Source organism: Cupressus sempervirens, chromosome 7, assembly GCF_028749045.1.
Source record: "Cupressus sempervirens isolate cs-2001-9-10 chromosome 7, ASM2874904v1, whole genome shotgun sequence".
Classification (NCBI taxonomy): Eukaryota; Viridiplantae; Streptophyta; class Pinopsida; order Cupressales; family Cupressaceae; genus Cupressus; species Cupressus sempervirens.
The window spans coordinates 273,120,531-273,133,545 of NC_143124.1; positions in this window are offsets into that span (position 1 = coordinate 273,120,531).

Consider the following 13,015-nt stretch of genomic DNA (forward strand, 5'->3'; position numbering starts at 1 on the left):
CTCTGCCTACTCATACTATAACGTGGATGGCTTCCTTTTTTAAAAACCATGAGGTCCCTTGTTCCTAGTATGAACCTTCCTGCCAATGCGTGGATCTCTTACAAGGCAACCTCCTTCAACCTTGCATGGAAAGTAGTTGATCAGCTAGTCATTTTTTACTTTAGCATGGGATCATCATACATTTGATCTATGTGTTCACTTCACAAACACTTCCCCTTGCTATGTGATATGTACTGAATGCTCTTTATAATGGTGGCATGCTTCTTATTGACTAGTTTGAAATGCCTCCTCTTTTCTCTACATGTTGCGGCTTGAAAAGATGACTTCCTTTTTGTACAAGCTTTTTTTCTTAGTTCTATCTCATATATGAAATAGGTGTAGCCATATTAAGGAATATTTAGTCGTTGTTAGCTTATCATCTAGATTCAAATGGATGTTACTAACCATTCAGATACATTGATATCCATGTCCAACATTTGCACTGTAATAGGAAAATTCAATTTTATCCCATTATTAAAACAATGGCCTTCATTAAGACTAAATCACCCTTGCAAAACAATAATTCTTATGGCCCTTGACTGCATAAAAAACCATATCTTGATCATAAGAGTCGGGGCACATGGTGGCCTAGCTAAAAAAAAAAAAAAAAATCGGGCGACTGACTTTGTCAATTTGATTCAATAAGCATATTTCATTGATTAGGCTCGAATTTAACCCTTATTGCATCATTGAAAAATCGACTGAACTCATTTTACCATTTATCTGTGAATTGTCAAATTTGTGCCAAGAGGTCTATTCACTGGCCTTAGAAACTGTCCCAAACCTCTGACCAGGCTCTAAATTTAGACCAACTGATTCTCTATTTCACATACTTTCACCCTGTCAGATCTCGTCTTCTGACGAATTTAGGGTCAAAAGATATTGACCCTCAAAGTCATCTTCTCAGATTTATCTGCAAACAAACATGTCAGAAAACAACAAATTGGCTCTGGAATCGGCTTGGAAAACTAGGCAAATTAGCACATGAGGAAATGAGAACTGGGATGCTCATTCTATATCATGAGGACATTACAGATCTATGATTTAGGCTCATGATGAATAACTGGGCGCAAATGGCAGACGTTTAAAGAAGGCTACTTAGAATTTTACAACTAGACATACTTACAGAAACGCAATTTTTAGAAATGGAATGACCCTGGTAAACTATGAAGACTGATTCATCAAGTTCTAAAAACTGGCACACTTGTAGTATTTTCAGTATACAACATAGGGGAATAATCCATTTGACTTGAGCAATCATTGATCAATAGTTATAATATCCCAAACAAGGGTACCAAACAATCTGCATTTGCTGACACCAATAAAAAGATAGAAATCACATTCGGAATCGTGTTTGAAAAATGAGCAAACGAATTTGTCAAGACTTGACAATTGAAACGTAACAAGTCTCTGACGTCTACAATACAATGCAACAAAAATTTTAAGATTTTGGTCCACTTGTCAAAAGATATAACATATCAAACAGGGCCTCTCGAAATTAGGTGCAAAGTGCAAAAGCATGAAAACAGTAACTGATCAACTTTGAGGGATTCAAAACCTAGTCAGACGAACACGAAATGACTCAAAATATGAAACATAGTTTTTTGGGTATGGACACTAGACACTCTCAAAGTGAAAAGTCACAAAACCTTTCTGGGTGCGAGATATTCAATGGCAAACACAGCCTCCTGTCATTGTTTGACACTTGGGTAAAATGCTGATTTGACAATTTCTCGAAACAAGACTTCACAGAAAGGCTCGAAATGACAATTTAACTTCATGGAACATGTAGACGGGCTAAATGAAAGGTGCCAGAAGTAGTAAACACCTTAGGGGTCTCGAATGGACAGCCAGGTACAACCAAGCACATGTGCATTTTAAAAGCGTTTAAGGGCTTGATTTTTTCAATGGTGCTCAAAATCAGGAAGGTAATTTTGAGCACCAACAATATCTATGAATGTATATGCATACATACATATGCATGCATGCATGCATCTATTCATGCATATGCATACATACATATATACATAGATACATGTTTGTATGGATGGATGGATGCATGCATAGATATATGTATGAATGCATGCATGCATGCATTCATCCATCCATACATACATGTATCCATGTATACATACATATTGCATACATAGATATATGTATGTATCGATGCATGCATGCATGCATGCGAACATAGATATATGTATGGATGCATGCTTATACATACATGTATCTATGTATGGATACATGTATGCATACATATATATAGATGCATACATGTATACATACATAGATACATGTATGTATATGTAGATACATGCATGCATAGATATATGTATGGATACATGCATGCATGCATGTATGCATGTATCATATATGTATCTATGTATGTATACATGTATGCATCCATATCTATGTATGTATAAATTTATGCATACATATATATGGATGCATAAATGTATACATACATAGATACATGTATGTATACGTAGATAAATGCATGCATGCATAGATATATGTATGGATATATGTATGGATGCATGAATGCATACATGTATGTATGTATACATACATTTATCTATGTATGTATACATGTATGCATACATATATATGGATGCATGCATGTATACATACTTAGATACATGTATGTATATGTAGATACATGGATGCATGCATGTATGGATGTATACATACATGTATCTATGTATGTATACATGTATGCATCCATGTATCTACATATACATACATGTATCTATGTATGTATACATGCATGCATCCATATATATGTATGCATACATGAATACATACATAGATACATGAATGCATACGTAGATACATGCATGCATGCATAGATATATGTATGGATATATGTATGGATGCTTGTATGCATCCATCCATACATATATGTATCCATGCATGCATCCATACATACATACATAGATAATGTATGTATACATAGATGTATGGATGAATGCATGTATGTATCAATGGATGGATGCATGCATAGATATATGTATGGATGCATGCTTGCATGCATCCATAGATACATGTATCTATGTATACATACATGAATGCATTCATCCATCCATACATACATGTATCTATGTATCCATATATATTGCATACATAGATATATGTATGAATGGATGCATGCATGTGTGTATACATAGATATATGTATGGATGCATGCATGTATGTATACATACATGTATTTACGTATACAATATGTATACATACATATTGCACACATAGATATATGTATGGATATATCTATGAATGGATTCATGCATGTATCTATGTATACACCCATGTATCCATGTATGTATGCATGTATACATATATGTATGTATGAATGCATACATGTATCCATGTATGTATGCATAGATACATATATGTATGTATGCATGTATATGTATATGTATATGCATATATATGTATATGGATGTATGCATGCATGTATGGATGCATTCATACATCCATACATACATGTGTCTATGTATCGATATATGTATGTATGCATGTATACATGTATGTATGTATGTATATTTATGCATGCATACATATGTATGCATGGATGGAATCATACATACATAAATACATGTATACATGTATGTATGTATGTATGTATATGCATGCATGTATGTATATATATGCATGCATACATATGCATGGATACATATGTATGCATGTACGCATAAATGCATACATACATATATATCTATGGATGCATGCATGCATACATAAATATATCTATGTATGTATGCAATGTATACATAGATATATGTATGTATGCATGCATATATGTGTGGTTATATGTTTAGATGCATGCATCCATCCATCCGTCCATACATGCATGCATGCTTATGTATATATGCATGCATGCCTATGTATGCATGCATGCAGGCATACATAAATATATGTATCTATCCATACATCCATACATATACATGCATCCATCCATACATACATATATCCTACATGTATGTATGCATGTATGGATGCATACATACATATACATACATATATATATGTATGCATGCATGCATATATCTATGTATGTATGCATGCATGCATACATATATCTATGTATGTATGCAACATATGGATATATCTATGTATGGATATATGTATAGATGCATGCATGCATGCATACATAGATATGTGTATCCATCCATACATACATACATCTGCATACATCCATCCATACATACATGTATCTATGTATGTATACATGGATGCATGCATCCATCTATACATACATATATCTTGCATGTATGTATGCATGTACATAAATATATGTATACATCCATATATACATACATATGCATGCATCCATCCATACATACATATATCCTGTATGTATGTATGCACTTATGGATGCATACATACATATACATACATATATCTGTGTATGCATGAATCCATCGATATATCTATGTATGTATGCAATGTATGGATATATTTATGTATGGATATATGTATAGATGCATGCATGCATGCATCTATCCATACATAAATGTATATATGTATATATGCATGCATGCCTATGTATGGATGCATGCATCCATCAATACATACATGTATCTATGTATGTATACATGCATCCATCCATGCATAAATATATCTTGCATGTATGGATGCATACATACATACATACATGTATACATGTATGTATGTTTGTATATATATGCATGCATGCATGTATGCATATGTATGTATGTACATATATATATCTATGTATGTATGCTATGTATACATAGATATATGGATGTTTGCATGTATGCATGCATGCATATGTATGTATGTACACACACACACACACACACACACACACATATATATATAAATACATGCATGCATGCATAGATATATCTATGAATGTATCCATGCATGCATACATTCATGCATACATGTATCTATGTATGTATGCATGTATACATAGATGCATGCATGTATGGATGCAAACATACATACAGTGTATGTATGCATATCTATGTATGTATGCATGCATAGGTATATCTACGTATGTATGCTATGTATACATAGATATATGTAGATATCTTGTATGTATGCATGCATGCATATGTATGTATATGTGTGTATATATATATATGTATGTATGTATGTATGCATAGATATATCTATGTAAGTATGCATATGTATCCATACATACATGGATCTATGTACGTATGCATGCATGCATGCATACATCCATGCATGCATACATAGATACATACATGTATCTATGTATGCATGCATATGCATCCATACATACATGTATCTATGTATGTATGCATGTATACATAGATGAATGCATGTATGTATCTATACATGTATACATGTATATTTCTTGTATGTATGCATATGCATGTATGGATGCATACATACATGCATGCATCTATGAATACATCCATGCATGCATCTATGTATACATGCATACGTACATGTATACATGTATGTATGTATGTATGTATATGCATGCATACATATGTATGCATGTATGCATGCATACATACATATATTATGGATGCAGTTTATACATAGATATATGCATGCATGGATACATGCATGCATAGATATATGTATGGATATATCTATTTATGGATATATCTATGTATCCATACATGCATACATACATGCATATTGGTGGATGCATGCATTGCATACATACATAGAGAATCTATGCATGCATACATAGATATATATGCATGCATGCATATAAACATAGATGCATGCATATATGTATCTATACATGTATACATGTATATATCTTGTATGTATGCATATGCATGCATGCATCTATGTATACATGCATGCGTCTATGTATACATGTATGTATGTATGTATGTATATATATGCATGCATACATATGCATGCATGTATAGATGCATGCATGCATACATACATATATTATGGATGCAATGTATACATAAATATATGTATGGATGGATGCATGCATACATAGATATATGTATGGATATATCTATGTATCCATACATGCATACATACATGCATATGGATGGATGGATGCATTGCATACATACATAGAGAATCTATGCATGAATACATGTATACATAGATATATATGTATGTATATGTATGGATGCATGCATGCATAGATAGATATATATGTATGCATGCATATATATACATACATGTATCCATGAATGTATGTATGTATTCATCCATACATGCATATGGATGGATGCATGCATTGCATACATACATAGATATATCGATGCATCCATATATAGATACATGCATGCATATATATACATGTATACATGTATGTATGTATGTAATTATCCATACATGCATACATATATGCATATGGATGGATGCATGCATTGCGTACATACATAGATACATAGATACATGTATGTATGGATGTATGCATGCATACATGCATATACATATATATGTATGCATACATGCATATGGATGCATGATACATGTATGTATGGATGTATGCATGTATGTATGCATCCATAGATGCATGAACGTATGCATGCATGCATACATTCATATGCATACATACAAGATATATACATGTAGATATATCTCTACATGCATGCATGCATAGATATGTCTATGCATCCATATCTATGCATAGATGCATGCGAAGATATATATACGCATGTATGCATTCATACATACATGTATCTATGCATGCATGCATGCATGCATACATATATCTATGCATGTATTTATGGATGCATGCATGCATGCATAGATATATGTATGGATTCATGCATGTATTCATACATGTATCTATGTATGTATACATGTATGCATGCATATATCCATACATACATGTATCTATGTATCCATGCATATTGCATACATGTATGCATGCATTGTTCCATACATACATGTATCTATGTATACATGCATATTGCATACATACATATATATGTATGCATACATGTATACATACATACATCCATGCATGCATCCATACATACATATATCTATGTATGCAATATGTATGTATACATAGATACATGTATGTATGGATAGATGCATGCATACATGTATGTATGCATATCATGCATAGATATGTCTATGCATGCATGCATACATATCTATGTATTTATGTCTCTGCATGTGTGTCTATGTATGCATGAATATATGGATTATGCATGCATGCATACATACATAGATACATGTATGTAAGGATGTATGCATGCATACATACATATATATGTATGGATACATGTATACATACATAGATACATGTATGTATACAGAGATGCATAGTCTCATAATTTATCAAATTTAGTATTACTACAAAGAGTTTAGAGAATAGAATCTGATACAACTTGAATAGGAAAAAAAGGAGCTCATATGCAAAAGTTACGCTTTGTCAAAGTTTAGGTCAACAAGCAAACTAGAGGGCTAGATAAAGGGTGAAATTAGGCTATCTCAAAAGTGGTCAACAATAGATTTCAAAATGAAGAGCCTGATGAGAGCTTTCTAATGACATTCATTTCATGAAAAATGAAGATCAAATGTGAAAGTTATAATAGTTTGAAGTTCGGATAGAAGTGTGGGTTTTGATGATGTTAGCATGACATCATAAAATCTTAAAAAGAGGGAAAAAGTTCAAATTCAAATTTAAATAGTTATTTAATTCAAATTTAAGAAAAGGGATAATGGGATTTGAACTCCCAACCATTACCCTCCTAAAATTAAGGTCAACCATTAGGTTATTTATGGCATATGTAATTTTAGAGGAAGAGTTGTTATGTATCCATAAAAAAATCTGCCCAACCTTATTTAAATAAGGTTATTTGTTTAAAAAAACCCCTATTCAAGGAGTAAACTCACAACCATAAATTGGTAAAGGGGGAGATTCGAATTTATGTAACCAAAATAGGAGATTATGTTTGTTAATTGTTTCAGCCAGTAATGGTAAAATAGGATTTGAAAGGCTCATTTTCTAACAATGTTTCTGTACGAGAGGTTCAAAATGTTGATACTCTTTCCATTTCATCAGATATTTCAATTTTGTTACTTTTACTTCTACTAGTTGATGCTATGTGGGTGATGGATGTAATAGTAGAAACTGGTGGATTTATGGTTAATTATGTCAACAATGCTATATCATATGTCTTTATGTTTGTGGTGGGTCATATGTTCAAAATTCCAATAGGACATACAAATGATACTTGGCAAGTGGGGCAACGTTCCCCTTCTTCAAAATGTACAGAAAAATAGAATTTTGGACGTCCAAAAGCTTCTCAGTGGGGAGGAATGATCTAGGTGGATCCAAAAGGTAAAAAATTCAATAGTTTGATAATCTCTCAAATTTAGTATCACTACAAAGAGCTCAGAGAATAGAACCCAATGCAACTTGAACATGCAAAAAAAGAGCTCATATACAAAAGTTACGCTCAGTCAAAATTTATGTCAACACACAGAGTAGAGGGTTAGATAAAGGGTAAAATAAACCTATCTCAAAAGTGGTCAACAATGAATTTCAAAATGAAGAGCTTGATGAGAGCTTTCCAATGAAGTTCATATCATCAAAAAAGAAGATCAAATGTGAAAGTTATAACAATTTGAAGTTTAGATAAAAGTGTGGATTTTGATGATGTTAGCATCACATCATAAAATCTATCCATACATACATGCATGCATCTATACATGCATGGATGCATGCATGCATACATATTCATACATACATATATCTATGTATGCATCCATACATACATATATCTATGTATACATTGCATACATACATAGATATATCTTTGCATGCATGTAAACATAGATATATACATGTATGTATGCATGCATGCATACATATATATATGTATGTATACATGTATGGATGCATGCATGCATACATATTCATTCATACATATATCTATGTATGCATGCATGCATGCATACATGCATACATACATACATGCAAGTATGCATTCATACATACATACATACATGCATGTATGCATTCATACATACATATATCTATGTACACATTGCATACATAGATAGATATATCTATCCATGCATGTACACATAGATATATACATGTATGTATGCATGCATGCATCCATACATATATATGTTTGCATGCATGTATACATGCATACATACATTCATACACATATATATCTATGTATACATTTCAGGCATACATAGATATATCTATGCATGCATGTAAACATAGATATATACATGGATGTATGCATGCATGCATCGATACATATGCATGCATTAATGTATACATACATAGTTACATGCATGCATACATACATAGATACATGTATGTATGGATGTATGCATACATAAATACATGCATGCATACATACATGTATATGTATGCATACATGTATACATACATAGATACATGTATGTATACATAGATACATTTATGGATGGATGTATGGATGCATGCATCCATACATATATCTATGTATGCATGCATACATCCACACATACTTATATCTATGTATCCATACATATTTATATCTATGTATGCATGCATGCATGTATACATACATATGTCTATGTATGCAATATGTATATACATACATACATGTATGTATACATGTATACATAGATGCCTGCATGTATGTATGAATCCATACATATATGTGTATGCATGCATACATACATACATACATACATACATGTATGCCTGTATGTATGCATGTATATATAGATGCATGAATGTATGTATGCATGCATGCATGCATACATATAAAATATATACATGTATACATGTATGTATGTATGTATGCATCCATGCATAGGTGCATGCATGTATGTATGCATATCTTTGTATGTATGCAATGTATACAAAGATATATTTATGTATGGATGCATGCATGCATGCATACATATATATGTATGCATCTATATACATACATGCATGCATGCATAGATGATAGATGCATGCATGTATGTATGCATGCATACATACATATGCATACATAAAAGATATATACATGTGTGTATGTATGTATGCATCCATGCATACATACATGCATGCATCTATCTATGACATAGATGCATGCATGGATGTATGCATACAAGCATGCATAGATGCATGCATGTGCATGGATGCATAAATACATGCATGCATCTATGTATGACATAGATACATTCATGGATGTATGGATCCATACATTCATAGATGCATGCATGTGCCTGGATGCATAAATACCTGCATGCATCTATGTATGTATGCATGCATGGATGTAGATGCATGCATGCATAGATGTAGATGCATGGATGGATAGATGCATGGATGTATGTATGCATACATACATGCATATGCATACATACAAGATATATACATGTATGTATGTATGGATGCATGAATTTATGCATCCATGCATGCATAGATGCATGCATGGATGTATGCACATACATACATGCATGCATATGCATGGATGCATCCATACATGCATGCATCTATGTATGTATGCATGTATGGATGGATGCATGCATGGACAATATGCATGGATGCATACATACATGCATGCATCTATGTATGTATGCATATATGCATAGATGAATGCATCCATGCATGCATACATGCTTATGCATACATACAAGATCTATACATGTATACATGTATGTATGTATATATGCATCCACAGATACATGCATAGATGCATGCATGTATGTATCCATCCCTACATGAATGCATGTATGTATGGATGCATACATACGTACATGTATACATGTATGTATGTATCTATCTATATGCATGCATACATGCATACATAGATATATCAATATATATATATCTATATCTATGTATACATGCATGCATACATAGATATATCTATGCATGCATGCATGTATACATAGATATATGTATGTAGCATGCATCCATGCATAGATATATCTATTCATGCATGCATGCAATGTATGCATATATATATATATGTATATATGTATGCATGCATAGATATATGTAAGAATATATATGCATGCATCCATCCATACATACATATATCTTGCATGAATCTATGTACGTATGGATGCATACATACATACATACATGTATACATGTATGTATGCATACATGTATCTATGTACACGCATGCATATGTATGTATGTACATATATATATTTATATATACAAGCATGCATGCATGCATAGATATATCTATATTTATGTATACATTCATGCATGCATAGATATATCTATGCATGCATACATGGATGCATAGATATATGTATGTATCCATCATGCATGCATGCATGGATATATGTATGAATATATGTATGGATGCATGCATGCATTATGGATGCATACATCCATACATACATGTATCACATGCATCCATCCATACATGCATACATACATGCATGCATTTATGTATATATGCATACATACATAGATACATAGATGCATGGATGTATGTATGCATGCAGACATACAAGATATATACATGTATACATGTATTTATGTATGCATACATGAATGCACATACATGCATTCATGTATCCATGCATACATACATGCATGCATGGATAGATACATATATGTATGAATGGATGCATGCATACATGTATACATAAATAGATTCATGTATGTATGGATGCGTGCATATGCATGGATGCATACATACATTCATGCATCTATGTATGTATGCATGTATCCATAGATGCATGGATAGATGCATGCATACATACAAGATATATAGATGGGGACACAACCCAAGAATAGAATGGACACAACAAAAAGGGGAAATTATATTAATTGGGAAAATAAGCTACTTTTTGCACTAGCTTATTTTCCCAATTAATATAATTTCCCCTTTTTGTTGTGTCCATTCTATTCTTGGGTTGTGTCCCCATCAATATATCTTGTATGTGTGCATGTATCCATAGATGCATGCATTGATGCATGGATAGATGCATGCATACATACAAGATATATTGATGGGGACACAACCCAAGAATAGAATGGACACAACAAAAAGGTGAAATTATATTAATGGGGAAAATAAGCTAGTACAAAAGGTACAAAGAAAATAAACTTTGAAACATGTCCTAAGGGCTTACGATAGCATAAATCTGGAGATAATTTCTCTTTTCAGTACCTCCTCTCAAAATCCACTCTAAACTGCCTTTTACAATGCCAAAAATGTCTTCAAATAGACCCTGGAGGGTTAAGGACTAGGAATACATTCTAGAAAGTGCTAGTAGGCATCCACTGTCCAAATAGAAGGCTCCAAAAACTGCATTAGAAGTCAATGCAAATTTAGAAGAATCCAAAAATGATAACCGAACTTCTGGGAGGCGTAACTTTTGAACCGTAGCTCCGATTGATGAACTGTTTACATTTTTAGAAAGCTCTCAAAGTGATCTATAGCCCTATGGACCAGCTATGCTCATCCCCAATTTTTTGGTCCTTTTCAAGGTCATTTAATACCCCTAACCTAACTTTGAAGCATTCTTAGGAGGTCTCCAAAACTCGAAAAACTACAATAACTCTCAAACCATGGGGCTTATTCACTTAATTCTTTTTCTGGAATGCTCCAAATTACAATTGCATTCATCTAGCCAATTTACACCTTCTAGTTTACCAAAATGATGGCCCAATTACATACTCCTATTTTTTCAGCATTTACACAAACACTAATAGTGGAACTGTGAGAGTTGGAACCTTTATTTGATCCAAATGGGTATCTAAAAATGAAAACACATGAAACAAAAACTAAGTCTAAGTACATTTTTTTGGGTGACACATGATTGCCCTTATACCTCTGGATGCTCATGCATTAGACACCCAAGGTAGATTGAAAAGTGACCCTATTACTTTATGAATGGTAGAGGAAATCCCAAATGGGAAACCTCAGCTGCTGAAATCCAAGTTGAGTCCTCAATCGACTGTCCTTTCCACTTGACCAAATACTCTTCATACTGTCTATTTCTAGTACTCCTTCCCACATGATGATCTAGAATATCTTCTATCTCCTCCTTCTTAGAAGCAAGAATTGGACATGGC